The 14634-nt window shown below is 48.4% G+C and overlaps 1 protein-coding gene across 3 annotated transcripts in view; it reads left to right on the top strand.

Moving 5' to 3' along the window:
• Window positions 1-4196: 4196 nt before the first annotated feature.
• The window catches only part of LOC146855846 (regenerating islet-derived protein 4-like), an 84483-nt gene continuing 74045 nt past the window's right edge, over window positions 4197-14634 (top strand). The window contains exon 1 of one of the 3 annotated variants that reach the window (XM_085653788.1): window positions 4197-4562. The gene's annotated coding sequence lies outside the window, so the exon portion shown is untranslated. The remainder of the gene's footprint in view (window positions 4563-14634) is intronic. The other 2 variants (XR_014981404.1, XR_014981405.1) reach the window with 2 other exon arrangements.

The following is a 14634-nucleotide window of genomic DNA, read 5'->3' as shown; positions in this document are numbered from 1 at the left end:
AGCACAGCAGAAGACCAAGACTGAGGCATCAGATGGACCTTATTCTCTACACTGGAGGACCTTGACTATGCCGATGACCTAGCCTTGCTCTCTCAAACACCGCCTGCATATGGATAGAACTTTCCTTCAGAAGAGAACAAGACTCCATACCAAGAACAGCTCTCTGCTGGACCCTAGAAGTCAAACGGAAGAGAGGCAGGCCAAAGAACACCTGGAGGCAACTGTTGAAACAGAAATGAAGACCCTAAACCACAGCTTGGGGCACCGTACAGACACTTGCTCAAGACAGATCAAAGCGGAGGTCCTCCGTTGCTGGCCTACATGCCAATCGGCATAATGGGCAATACGTAAGTAATGCATTGATACTAATAGACTTCGTAAAGGTTTTGATTCCCTTTAGTAAAGCTTTTGTCACTAAGTGCTTCATAAAATTAGTTGTGGCACTTGCACTCTGTCCTATATCGGTATACTGTGTAATAATCAGTGGACTTAACTTCGAGTGAATGGTGCCCTCTCAGTCCTTTCACCAGAGAGAGAGAGAGAGAGAGAGAGAGACGTAAGACAGAGGGGGAGCCCTCTTTCTCCCATGCTATTTGCTCTAGCTATGCAGCCACTTGTGACAGATTTACTGCAATGCATTTGTACAAGGTTTCCAATGGAAAGGGGCCATTAAGAATCGTGTATACCTGTATGCAGATGGCATGCTTCTCTTCTTGCTCTACCCACAAAGAACGGGCCGGAATTGATGGAAAGTCTTGAAAATTCTGGTTTGGCAGTAAACTGGGGTTAATCAATCATAACTCCGATCCAATAGGGGGATGCAGCAACAAATTGGCAAACCAAGTTATGCATTCACACCAATGGCTTTAAATACCTTGATATTTACATCACTGTTGATTTGAAGTGGCCTAGGAACTTAACATGACTCTCATGGTGGTGGTGCAGAGTACCGATTTACAAGCTTGAAGCAGACTCCCAATCACTATACGAGTCAGGCTAGCATTATATAAATTATCCTTCCCTCAAAAACTCTTTGCATTTTTGGAAAATTACCTACATGAATTCACCTAGCTTTTTCTAATGGGATAGTCAGAGATTTCAGTCTCCTCCTTTTAAGAACACAATATGGCTTACAATACTTATTCCCAGGTAGGGCCTTTTGTATTCTGGCTGAAAATAGGTACTGGTTCCTCCACCAGGTCTTGTGATCTAAGAACGAACAATTCATGAACAAAGGCTGATAGTGCATCCAAATGGCACGCTCCGATAATGCACAGCAAATGCCACACTCTGATAGTGCATCCAAATGGCACTCTCTGATAGTGCATCCCAAATGGGACGCTCCGATAGTGCACAGCGAATGGCACGCTCTGATAGTGCATTGAAATGGCACCCTCTGATAGTGCACCCAAATGGCACACTCCGATACTGCACACCAAATGGCACACACTGATAGTGCACAGCAAAGGGCACCCTCTGATAGTGTATTCAAATGTCACACTCCTCAAATGGCCCTCTATATTGTGCTTTCTGCTAGAGACAGGGACTGCAATACTAAATAAGCTAAGTTAGAGTTTCACCCCCTATGGGTGCTGTGGTAATGTGGATATCTGAAAAGATACATGCACTAAAAATGTTTAGGTTGAACTTTACATTTCATTGGACTATTGGCAAATCCAACTGTCCCTCAGGATTGGTTTTAAGCAGGCTGGTCATGCTTTTCCAGTGTTCAGTTTTTGACTCCCTGAAGATCGGCTCACCTGTATAGAGAAACACTGAACCAGACACAGCTTCCATGGCTGTCTTCCTATTAGGGGTTAGGATCAAATCCACAGTACTTCGGAGAAAATCTATGCATCTGAGCCTTGCTGAGAAGGAGGTAGCTTGCCATGTGTGCGTAGAACCTGAGATAATGTGCGCCGGTGCTGCTTTGAGGTGATTAGCACTGCTACGTCTGACTGAGACCTGAGATGATATTCCACAGCACAACCCAACCAAAGTGGAACTTGCAAACCCCCTGGTCGGAACTCTGTAAGCGCAAGATCAGCACTTCTGCTAGTGAAGCAAACTCGACACTTTGCTAAATCTAACTTTAATTTTTTCACATATCATCACCCTGATTTTCCTCTCTCAGTCCCTTGGCTTTTAAGCCTAGAAAGTGGTAGCACTTTGTTTACCTTGGCTGCTAAATATAGAAAGTGGTAGCACTTTGTTTACCGGAAGAGTGTCAAGTAAGCTCAGTGTCACAGAACTTATAAAAAGTTGCTTCAAAAGTTTGCTTATTACATTATAAAATAACTAGGGCCTGATTACGATGTTGGTCGGAAACTAAACTGTCCAACTCCTTGTTGGATTTGGTTCCAACCGACTCACGGTCGGCGGTTCCGCCCGACCGATTATGATGCTTCCGAACACTGTTCGGAAAGACTCCGATTGACTTCAATAGGAGCCTCTGTTCCTGCTGACAACGCAGGCCCCTATGGGCAAAATGGGTGTCTACGTAAAACCTTGCACCCTGTTGCAGGCATCCCATGTTAGAATCTGACATCGGAATTGGTCGGTCGGAAATGCTGTCCATAGAGCTGTATGAATCGACTCCGACCAGTTCGGATTCTCCGAGTGACAGTTGCAACCGTTTGGAATGACCGAACGGTTCTCCTTCCGACCACGACCATCGTAATCAGTTGATCGGAAGGGTTTCCGACTGAGTTTGTTGGAAGGGTTCCGACACGGTCTAAGAAAATCCGACTGTCAGTCAGATGCTTTCTGACCGACATCGTAATCAGGCCATTGTTGTTTTTTAAAAAAAAATAGAATAATGATACTTAGGCAATCTAATATATGCTGCAGAAACTAGATATTCAACTCCCACGCCAGTCTTCAAAAGTAAATTTGGACTGCTATCTCCCCAAAAGTCAAACCCTAAATAAGAGGTCCTATGCATTGGAATAAGCTTGCAACTGTATCAAGGAAGAGATCCTAGCAACAAATACACTCCGGGCCACAGCATTAAGTATGGTAAGAACAAATAACTTTCTTCTCCAGGTCTCATCTTTGAAGGCCCCTGTAACTTCAAGATCCATCACAGTATTCATTTTCACTATCTTTATTATATTTGACCCTGATTTCTAAGGTGTAATAAACAGAAATTAGTTAGTAGGAAAGGTTCCTGTTGGTTGCTGTGAAGTAAGGGCAGTGCTGTGTCCCATTGAAGCAAAACCAAAAGGCCACTGGAATCAAGCTATCCTGGCTGAAGAGGGGTGAAACCCTGAAACCGGTCCTAGGATGCTTGTTTCCAGTCCAGGGAGGACCCGGCTTGGCAGTTCGGCTGGACTGTTCCCATTGGGTGCAGGGTCAAGACTGATTTGCATATGGCTGGGTCCAAACTGGAATGGCATGGTGAGCAAAATCTCTGTACTGGGGTGAATGTATGACATTGTTCTGCATTCTGTCCATCAATAGTTCTTTTTGCATATGTCCCATTGAAGGCCCTCACAATATTGTCTATTTGTCAGTATTCCATGAAGGCTTCAATCATTGCTGTTCCTTTCACCCCAACCTACAGACAGCAATTACCAGGCTAGATGGCAGTCTGCATACTTATATAGGTTTCACAGGACAAATCATTCTGTGCAGACTCGGAAGTCAAAAAAGTAGAAAATATTTGAGAAGTATAATTCAAAACTATATTCCTGGTGATGCGAAGTTCGATTCCTGCTGACTAAACACACAACAACAACAAAAAGAAGAGAGGAAGGCATAGCTCTATTAAGCTCGTTTAGCTGAGTATGGCGAACGTTGACTATCCAGTGAACCAGAGAAACCTAATGCCACACTGAGGAGCAAGAAAAGCAAAGTGCGTTGGAAGGAGTGGGGTGGGGGGGGGACGCACGGAGGCCATCTTGTTTCTCCAAGTTTGGATTCGGTCATTCTCTCATACATCTGGCCTATTGAGCACAATCTTCCAGTCCTCAGCGATGGTGCTAGGATTTGTGCAGCACGCAGTGTGACTGGAGTCCCCACTGCACCCCAATTACAACTGTCTTTTGCTACCAACTAGTGGGCGGGAAGGCCTTGGCGCCCATGCCACCCGTGTTGCGCCACGGCCTCGCCCATGCATTCTCTGACGCAGACATCAGACTGCCATTGACAATTCACAGAGCCACAGAAAGACACGGCGCCAGCGGTGGAGACTCGGTGATGTTATCTGGGAGGGGCTGTATGAGCAGTTATTTGTCACTCTGTGTTTCTAATAGTCAGACGCTGTCCGTCTGTTGTCGCTTCGTGACCTTTAAGCCGCTGCCCGTCGATATGTTTGGCTTTCCTGTTTGCTCATCAGCCAACATACGAAGTGGCATTTCGGTTGCATTTTCTTGCATTTTCGGTGTTCCATATAACTGCAATGTCCGCCCACTGTGCAATCTGCCTTTTCTCACTCTTCTATGATATCCTCTCTGGGGAACTCCCTCACACTCTGAGCTCCAGCAGTCGATAAGCTAAAGCAAGCGAGTCAAGAGTGAAGCATCAGTCTTCAGACCGGGAGAAGACTTTCCTACATTAAGGTATTTTTTCTCTGTTATTTGGCTGTCGTTGCCGATGTTATGTTTGTCTGCTTCAGGGCATTTAAAAAGGATGAAGAGTGAGGGGTGCAAGCAAGGTCCCAACCGATGCCCATCACTTGGCACACCAGAGGGGTACAAGGAATGGCAGTTTTTTTGTGAATATAATAGTCAAGTAGAGTATTTGTTGAAAAGGGACGGGCTGGAAAGTCACAAGTCCTGAAAATTTTTGAAACACATAGACATATTTCAATATGAAGCTGCTAGGGTCGGAGACCTGCTTTATTTGGGTGTTTTAGAGGATGGCTAACGGCGACCGTTCACCACCCAGTGGGACGAGGAACCATGCAGGCCATACGGACCAGCACTGATTTTTCAAACTCAGCCCTAGACACCATGGCAGAAGCTGAGGGCACAGGAGGACATGTGATCCAATCTCCGCAGTCCTGACATGCCTCTGCTATCCCATTAAGAAACCCTCTTAGGGTGAAAGTACCCTTTTCATTTAAGCCTATAACATTCCGTGTGTACCCTGCATTTTTTGAATTTATTGATTCTCAGTTGTATTTATTAAAAATAAATGCTGGTCTTCTCACTTTTTTACTTCTTTTCTCTTTGTTTTATTTCTGCAATACTTTGAGCTTTTTTCTCTGTGGTTTACTTCTTTCCTCTTTGTTTTATTTCTGTAATACTTTGAGCTTTTTTCTCTGTGGTTTACTTATTTTTTTCTTTGTTTTATTTGTGTATTACTTTGAGCTTTTTTCCATGTGGTTCCCCATTTTCCTTCCCTATTTATTTGTCTGTTTAACTTCATCTTTTCTGTGTCCTTATGGTGGTAACCCCTCCCCCTCCCTTAGTTATTTAATTTTTAGGTCTCGCCTGGCGATAGCATCGCATGCGCTGCTCTCGCCATGCGAGGACCTTTTGCGATCAATTCAGCCAAAGCTGAATGCACGCGCTTACCGATGGACAGAAATGGCTGCTCTCACCATTCACAATGTTGAACATGCACGCGTAGGGACAAAAAATGCACGTGCATGTGGACAGCCCGATGCCATCTTTGTTTACTTTCATTAGCGTAGGGATGTGCACACGCGCGCGCATTTTTATGTCCAGCCGCGTGCATGGCGACGTGCTTTTGCTCCCTCCCCTCTTACTGCCCTGTCCAGCCGCGTGCATCGGGGCGTGCTTTTGCTCCCTCCCCTCTTACCGCCCCGCCCAACCTCTTGAAGTAGTTGTCATTTAGCCGCAATCTTGGAAGCTGCTCCTGCTGGTTGGATTGCTTTACAAAAAACACAAGAACCAGAGTGCTCGATTTGGCAGCCCATGCTATGCCGAACGAATGGGGAAACTGATTGTGCAACAGTTCGGCACGGGGTCCAGAACCTTTCCCTGTCTGGTCGTTCACTCAAATAATTTACATCTGGTGGCTTGTTCGATACCCGTTTTTCTGTTTTTAGCTAAGCTGCAAGTGGACTTGTACTAAGGGCATAATCGCTTTCAGAATGAGAAGCTGGCACGTATGTGGAATAACTTTAGGGTGCAGAGTACTAGTAGCTCCAGAGGCCTCCTGGTAGGAGCATACACTCCGCGTTCAGACAAAACTACCCACTCAAGGCACCCTGCCCAGCTGCGCGCCTGCCCCAGAGCTCTGCCCGGATGGGAGGCGGGCCCCCGGCACTCTCGACCCAGCCCACTCTGCCACCATAAACACACAATACCCACGTATACATTCCTGCAGATTGAAGTTCTCTCAGTTCCATTTCCTCTGCAATGAAGTGAGAATACCCGCCAAATATTTGCACGAGGACATGTGCCAGGACCTCTGACCTGGGATTGCAGGAGCCTGAAAACACCCACCCCCTCCATCGTTACAACGCGCTGCACTCGAGACCCGCCTCTGCGCGCCCCCAAACACGTCCATTCATCTGAACTGCCCCCGCTCATCTGCAGCAACTGTCGACTCGCGAACCCATACTTGTTATGCGTCTACAGAGCTGCGTTGACATTTCATTCATGACTTGGAGGGAATATCCAATGAACGTATTTGTTTTTTCAAGTATGATTCACATTTACTTTAAAAACAGGCGTCCTCATTAAGCTTTAAAAAAAATGCACTTTTTTTTGTCCAGTCGCGCGCATGGCGGCGTTCTTTTGCTCTCTCCCCTCTTACCACCCTGTCCAGCCGTGTGCATGGCGGCGTGCTTTTGCTCCCTCCCCTCTTACCGCCCACCCTCTTGAAGTAGTTGTCATTTAGCCGCTTTCTGCTGCTAGGAGGTGATAGGGGCATATTATCAAGACAGGCGATAAAATTATCGCCGCTTTAGCGGCAGAGAACTGCCGCTAAAACGGCGATAATGGGCTTGATAATATGCCCTATGGAATTCCAATTGAAGCCCATGTTAGATGTGAAGGACATCTAACATGGGCTTCAATTGGAATTCCATAGAGCATATTATCAAGCCCATTATCGCCGTTTTAGCGGCAGTTTTCTGCCGCTAAAGCGGTGATAATTTTATTGCCTATCTTGATAATATGCCCCATAGTTAGTGTAGCTTGCAGGAAGTGATCATAACCCCTCGGCTTCAGTCCAGCTCTTCATGCTACAAAGGTCGATAAAAAGAGAGCAGCTCAATATGGCGTGTTCATAAAATTTGACCCATGTCCTGTTTGTAGCTGAAACGTGTAAATAAGCGCTATACAGAACAAGTTTGTAACTGCTAATCAACACAAGTTATCTATTTCTTGTCATTTCAGTCCAGCCCCAGCCTAGGCCGGGTAGTGTGGGTAGGTTTAACGCTACCAAGGTGTCGTTTTATCATGATCGAAGCAGGTGCCCTCTACACCCAACAACAGCCAGTCCCCACCACTGTTGCTAAAACCAGGCATTGGCGGATCATGTGACGCATTTCTGTTGGGGGTCGGTCCCAAACCCAACCAATCCTTGGCCTCTGTCTGGATTTCTTTCCTTGATCTGCGCTTCTCACAGGCCGGTGGGTTGGGGATGTGTCAGACAGAGGTGCAGTCCTGAGGCTGACCTTCAGAGTTTGAGTAAAATGTAGCACTTCGAAGCACCCAACATGGAGCACTAAGTGCTGTACAAAAAGGAAGTTACTCCTAGGGATGGTGTACACCGTGGATGGAGTTTGTGAGGTCCCTTTAAGGGGGGGTCTTGGGTCCGGCAGTAGTAACAATAATTTAGGGGCTAGACTGAAAACCCACAAAGCGCTGTATTCTGTAAGGATTTACAGGTACATAAAGAGAACAGTTCCTGATAGGATTAAGGAATCCATCCGGTGATGGGCCTTAGGGGACCACGGTTGTACCTCAAACACTTTGGCGGTGTTTAGCCGCTGGGTTTTCCATATCACTGACGTGTGTCAATAGCATCTTCCGGGGAGTGTGCTGGTATTCCCTGTTTGTTCAGAACTTCTCCACTTTTACTACAGTGATTATAAACGTAACTTTGTCCCGGGGGTGCCAGGCAGGCTATGGGGGAGCAGGGTTCCTAGGGCGTTCCTGGCTCTGTAGTTTGTGGCTTTAAGTGAAACTCATCTGGGTTGTGACCCTGCTGCTGACTTTCCAGTTAAAACCGTCCAGTGTTGCCCCCTTGTCCAACAAGCATTGGAAATGCAATAGGTCTCGCCTTTTATTAAGTTAAAGCCATTTACTTTGCTAATGGTATTGTATAGCAAAGCAAATGGCTTTAACTTAATTAAAGGCGAGACCTATTGCATTTTTAATGCTTGTTCTCTGTGCTTCCCGTTTTATCTTTTTTCTCCGTTAACCTGTTTTTTTTGCTGTTTTGTCTTTTTTTCATTTTTTTCTTATGAGGGAAACTCTTTCCCTTTTACCTGATTTTTTTGTGTTTTTCCAATCCCTTCCCTTTGTCGAAATCCATGCATACTGTAGTGTCTATCTCCCGAAAGAGCGCGTAGAACTCAAGGTGACACACAGTAGCTACAATACCCTAAGGGGCCGCGCTGATGAAGCTATACTGCGGTGTGCTAAGTACTCACCTTTTCTTTAATTGACAAACAAATGTCGAAGCGCAAAGGGAAGATTGCGGAGTTATTGTTAATGAGGAATCCTTCATCCATCTAGACCCCGTATGTTAAGCCAGAGGTTGAGAGCCCTTCAATAAGGCCGAAGTGATGCCCAACGAGGGCATTTGCAGCTTGGGGAGAAGTTATACACTGTGTGCTAAATTATACATAACTGGACATTTAGAGCCAGCGTGGCTTCTGCCACAAGTGAACGGCTACCGATATAGGGCGGCTCCGAGCACGACTGTATGGCTGGAGGAAATGATTCTGCGCGGTTGGTTGGACATGTATGCACAGCAGAGGCGCAACTAGAGCCAAATTTCGGGGGGGGCTGAGCAAAAATTTCGGGGGGGGCTGAACTTTAAGCAATAGGCAGAGTGGAGCTGCAGGGGCTCTTAGAAGGGGTGAAACACCAGCAAGGCTCCATTAACATGCAAATGGTCTTTTAAAGACCTGTGAAGTGCTCGGGTGCGGCTGCTTTTTTGCCCGGGAAGGTGTCTCATCCCGGGCTGCCACACACGACGGGGGGGGGGGGGGGGGGGGGGGGGCTGAAGCCCTGTGAGTCCAATGGGTGTTGCGCGCCTGATGCACAGCGGCTATACGTGTCAGACAAGTACACATAGTGGGGATCCTTTTACACAGTGGAATGCTTCTGTGCACTGGGGCTTTTCTGTGCCGTTAGACAGATCTACTGGGGATAATTCTGCACAGCTGGAAATACAGATCTAATAGACACCGTTGTGCAGCGTTGGGCCTTATACACAGAGGCAATACTTCTGCAACGTGGAACCTTATGCACCGTGAGGATCTTGATAAACTGCTGTGCTGATAGAATGCGATCCTATTAGCCAGGCACACACACACTTGAACCCAATGTGAATCCTGCTGAATGTTCGACACTAATAGACTGAGGCGACCTTATTGCACAGAAAGACACTTTCACAGTCTCAACCTTGATGAACAGTGGACTCTTTAGACACAGTGGGGTTCTTCCTTCCCAGTCACACACTTACACTTGGGGTGTGCGAAAATTGCTTTAATGTAATTATATGAAATTTTGGGAATTACACAAAATGCAAATCAGTTGTTTAAAAAATAGCACGAAAACCACAATTGCCATGAACAACATCTGCTTGCATCCTGGTTGTTACCGCGCTATGATTTTGCCACATATGGCAGAATAATTATGTGAAAGGCATAACGGCGTAATTTCAGGAATTTCATGTAAAACATGTTACGTCAAATTCCTAAAATTATGCACATTATGCCAGCATAATTTAAATTTCGCTGGACTTAATTAACATCCAGATGAAACACTTCCATACTGGAGACACTTACGCACAGTGAATGTCCAGCTGCACAGTTGTGTAAGTGTACACAAGTGTAATCTTGCTGCATAGTTTGGCTCTTGCAGACAGTGGAGAGTTTGCATGCAGCAGGGTTACTTCCATCTGTGCACACTGGCTACAGTGCTTGGCGCTGAAACTGTGACAGTGCGTCGACACAGTTGTGCATGTACCCAGAGGTGGTTTTTCAAAGCTGGTGGACTCTTACACTTATTGATAATGCTGATGCATTTTTGAGCCCCTTTTTGAACAAAAAAAAATCCTGTCTCTAACACAAGCACCCTTGCACCACGGCGCAAGGCTGCCTGCATTGAAGCTAGGTTGCACTCAGTGTGCCATCGCAAAGGGAGAGCAGGAATGTGCCATATCTTAGTAGATATGGTGCGTTCCTGCTTATTCCATTTAACGCAGCACAGCAAGTTGCCTTGTTCTTTGCGGCAAATCTATGTAAATCTGCCCCAAAGGTTGTATCAAGTTACAACAGGTCCGCAGCTCAGGCGCTCCAGACCCTACTGGCGTCCCAAATCACATATTAAAAAATGACATTGAGTTTTGGGTGCCTAGATTGATCATTTGTACCCATCCTCTATTCCCATGTCATGGCGTAGTTCAGTCCTACATCCAATACCTAAAAGAGGTAATACCGAAAATCCTTGTGACTACTGTTTAATAGTGCTTTCCGAAAGGAAGGCTAAAATGTATGTTAAAGTAGGAAGTGTAAATACAGCCTTTCTTTCAAGCAGGTTTTAGAAAATGCTGTAAAATGATTGATGGCATCATGGCGGGTGCCTACGAGACAAACTCTTTGGCCCAGACACAAACACATTGCGGTGGGTTTGTGTTACTTTTTAAGCGCAGATTTGATGTAAAGTGTTTGGTTGGTATCTACAATCCAACACAAATCACGTTTTGCATTGGATTGTAACCCAAAGTAACACAAGGCAGCACAATGTGCTGCCTTGCGTTACTTTGTGTCATGGACGCATTCCATGGGTAGTGCATGACGGTTCCCGTGCATCGATCCATGGATTTTGACACAAATCCATATCTACACAGACTTGTAGGCTCGCGGAGGCTGATTGAATCGGGGGTAAGTGATTGGTGCCCCGCCCACCCGTAGAGCTTCCTGCGGCCGTGTCCGCTCCAGCTGCCTGCCCTGTGAAGGATTTCACCGGCTCCGTGAGGCGAAGGCCCCCTTTCCTCCTTGGGCTGCCCTTTACACTGCCTGCCCCACCAAGACTGAGCGTCCAGAACTGAGGACAACGGTGAGACACAACCTCTCCCTGTGCAGCTGGCCTTCAGAGTGGTACTCTGCTGAGGGGAGAGCACCTAGTGGCAAGCGATTAGCCCCTAAGTTTCTAAACACAAAAAAGAAAAAAGAGGAAAAAGAAAAGGAGGGGGCACCACAGAAGAGTGGAGGGGAGGACACACACCTGAAAGGACATTAACATAGACAATAATTAAAAAGGGGCGATAGTGGACATCTAGGAACACAGGCGCCTGCTACACCCATGCCTCTCTTCCACCACAGGACTGCGCCAGAAGGCACGTCCCCTCCCACGCATGCACGTGTTGCCACAAAGCCAGTGGCACGTGGCCATGCGCCAACACGCGCACCCAGCCACCAAGCTTGACATCCAAGCCCCTGACTCGTGCCAGGTCCCCAGCGCATAGCCACCATGAGCAACCCGCCGGTAGCTGGCGCTGCTGCTCAGCAGGATGGAGCAAATAATCCATGTGGGGGTGCCAACATGCCTCTCCCGGGACACAGCCACACGGCAGTTGCACCTCTGCCCCCGTCAGTGAAGCCTCAGATCCTGCCACGGCCGCGCCGAGATGGAAAGCGTGGGTCGGACGGCTCAACGACTATTTCAAGGGGACAAGGGAAACCGACGGCACCGTCAAACGCTCACTCCTCATCTACTATGGAGGTGTGGAGATATATTACCTCTTTGAGATGCTCCCCAACACGGGCAATGATGATGACTATGACGCGGCGGTCACTGCTCTTAACAGGCACTTCGACCTTCAACTCAACTCCGATTTTGAGAAATTCAAGTTCAGAAGGGCGTGGCAGTTGGCCTCCGAGTCAGTCGACATGTTCTACGCACGGCTGCGCCGGCTGGCCAGCACATGCACATTCACGGATCAGAGACAGGAGATAAGAGACCAAATCATCCTAGGATGCAGTTCCAAACTCCTGAGGAAGCTGATCCTCCGGCAACCTGGAATCTCGCTGGACGAGATCCTAGTCCTAGCTCGCTCCCATGAACTGTCGGATGTCCGAGCACAGGAGATGGAGGCTGCTTTACACACGCTGGTTGCCACGTCGTCTGCATCTCGACATCCGCCGATCAAAAAGGAAAAGGTTGAAGCCATCCAACGACGCCCCTCAGCGGCTCGCCAATCGCCCAGACCGCAAAAGAGACTAGGGGGACCGTGTGGATATTGCAGAGAGGACCACCCCGCGACGGCTGTCTGCGGGGCTAAAGGAAAGGCATGCTCCTGGTGAGGAAGGCTAAACCACTACGCCAGGGTATGCCGTGGTGGGCGTTTCAGGCAAATGTCGTCAAGGTGCCGGGGCATGGCACAACGCGTCCGCCAGATCTCTCTTGACGATCCGCCAATGGTTGCGGATGATCAGCCACAGGGGCGACGGCCCATGTACAAAGACGAAGATGACGAGGTGTTTGTAGTGTCGTACATTGGCAGAACGGATCAGCGGCGGCAGCCTCCTCCCATGTGCTCAGTCGCTGTTGAAGGCACAGAAGTACGAGCCCTCATCGACACCGGAGTGTCGGTCAATGTGATGGACTCCACACAATATGACTGCCTGTCACCTCGTCCCCCGCTAACACCCTCCACAGCCCGAATATACGCATATGGAGGGACTGACCCGCTTCTTCTCCGTTGGGTCATGCAAGCAAAAGTCATGAGCGGAAACAACTCCACGGAAACCCGGTTCTATGTCACGGAGGGATGAAAAGGGACCCTACTGAGCTGTCACACGGCAGAAGATCTAGGACTCGTATTCTTCGCGAATCAATTCCATGACTCGCACGCGGAAGCAATACTGCAGGAGTTCCCGGCTCTCTTTGAAGGACTAGGAAAGCTCAAAGGCAAAAGGTTTAAACTGCACATTGACCCCTCGATCAGACCAGTAGCCCTCAGACACCGGAGAGTGCCATTCAACCTTCGCCCGCAGGTCGAGGAGGAACTAAAGAAACTCGAACTAGATGTCATCGAAAAGGTCTCTGGCCCGACCCCCTGGGTTTCTCCGTTGGTCGTAGCACCTAAGCCCAAGCAACCCGGAGCCATCCGGCTCTGCGTCGATATGAGGCAGCCGAACACCGCCGTGAAGAAAGAACGCCATATCACGCCCACGATGGACGACATAGTGGCTGATTTGAATGAAGCCAAGTGGTTTTCCGAGTTAGATCTCAACGCTGGCTACCATCAGCTGGAACTGGAGCCGGAAAGCCGATATATCACGACCGTCTCGACCCACATTGGACTCCGAAGATATAAAAGGCTCAGTTTTGGGGTGTCGTCGGCAGCTGAAGTCTTTCAAAACGTCATCAGGGAAGCACTGTCTGGGTTGCAGGGCGTAATCAACCTGAGTGACGACATTTTGGTGTTTTCCAGCATCCTAGAAGACCATCACCTTCACCTCCGAGCTGCTCTGCAGAAACTCACAGACTGTGGCCTGACCCTGCATAAGTCCAAGTGCTCATTCTATCAAGAGACGGTCGACTTCTTTGGGTACACCTTCACCCGGGATGGATTTCTCGTAGACCCAAGAGGGCCGCAGCCATCCTTGCCGCCAGCATTCTGAAGAATCCAACCGAGGTGAGGAGTTTTCACGGTATGGCCACGTACTGTGGGCGGTTCATCCCAAACCTCGCTACCATATCGGAAGCACTTCGGACCCTCACACGTCAAGATCACAAATGGGAGTGGACGGTGGCTGCCAACAAGACGTTCAACGCCATCAAGGCGGGGTTACTTGACAAGACGGTAATGGCCTACTTCCACCCCCAGCGGCGCACGGTGCTAGTCGTCGACGCAAGTCCAGTCGGCCTAGGGGCGGTCCTCCTACAAGAACATGGTTCGGAGATCTGGAAGCCAGTTGCCTACGCATGTAAGGCTCTCACCGACACAGAGACCAGGTACGCTCAAATAGAAAGGGAGGCGTTGGCCTTCAAGTGGGCATACCAGCACTTCCATCTGTACCTGTGTGGCCAGGAGTTTCACGTGGTGACCGACCACAAGCCGCTGCTATCGCTGTTTGCAGGCTCATCTCGGCTGGCGGCCCCGAGGATAGAACGATGGGCGGTGCAGCTGCAATCATATATCTTTAAAGTAATCTACCGTCCCGACGCTCATAATCCGGCTGACTACCTGTCTCGTCACCCGAAGCCCCCAAGGGCGTCTGACCTGTCGTAAGATGCGTGTCACACAGAGGCTTTCGTGAATATGGTGTCTCAAGGGGCGTGCCTGTTGGCCATGATGCTGGAAGAAAACGGCAGGGCGACACAGGAAGATCACACACTGTCCCGGGTAAAGGAGGCCCTTGAGAACAACGGATGAACACACTTCATGGATGGGGCCCGCATCCTCCGGCTGGAAGTAAGTCACGCCCGACAGCAGCTGTGGCAAATACGCCACATACTCTGCATGGGT

The sequence above is a fragment of the Triturus cristatus genome, chromosome 4_1, assembly GCF_964204655.1.
Source record: "Triturus cristatus chromosome 4_1, aTriCri1.1, whole genome shotgun sequence".
In the NCBI taxonomy this organism is placed as follows: Eukaryota; Metazoa; Chordata; class Amphibia; order Caudata; family Salamandridae; genus Triturus; species Triturus cristatus.
Note: the sequence above shows the minus strand (reverse complement) of the source record. Positions and strands in the feature narration are given on the sequence as shown.